Source organism: Oryzias melastigma, linkage group LG23 (genome assembly GCF_002922805.2).
Source record: "Oryzias melastigma strain HK-1 linkage group LG23, ASM292280v2, whole genome shotgun sequence".
NCBI classification, from domain to species: domain Eukaryota; kingdom Metazoa; phylum Chordata; class Actinopteri; order Beloniformes; family Adrianichthyidae; genus Oryzias; species Oryzias melastigma.
Window position 1 is genome coordinate 22,220,231 of NC_050534.1, and position 629 is coordinate 22,220,859.

Sequence of the window (629 nt, forward strand, 5' to 3'; positions counted from 1 at the left end):
AAAAAAAAAAAAAAAAAAAAAAATCAGCAGGAGTGAAAGGTTTTGCCGTCAGGTGACATCACCTGGAGTCACATGACTCTTGCCTCTGTCTGGGAGTCTGCAGGAAGGTGAACTTTGTAATCCTGCAGTTCACCTCCAGCCGCAGCGCTCTGACTGGAGGACCTGCTCAATCAACTGCTGCGTTTAGGGAGGATGGGAAACTTTAGTTCTCCTAAAGTTTCCGCCCTGCAGCGCCCTCTGCTGGGTTCATGCTGCATGTCCGGTCCAGCCTGCAGCAGGTGAAGGAACCTCCTCAAACCTGTGGAATCTGCGGCTGCAGGAAGTCCCTCCTCAGTCGGGCAGAGAGGTTCTCCTCAGATCCGGGTGGAAGGTGGCGGCGCGGCGAGCAGCGGAGTCACGTGACGCGCTCCACGTGCGCCGGTGGAAAGAACCCTTGGAGTTGTTCATCTTCTGTTACATAAAGCGCTGCTGCAGCTGATGAGGGATGCTGAATCCTTCCCTTTTTTTCCAGATCACATCGTTTCCATGGCGACGGGGCCGCTCCTCCACACCCACGCCGCTCGCCCCTCTCTCTCCCCGCGCACAGCGAGCGAGCGGGTAAAAAAAGAGAGAGAGGTGTGTTTTCTAAC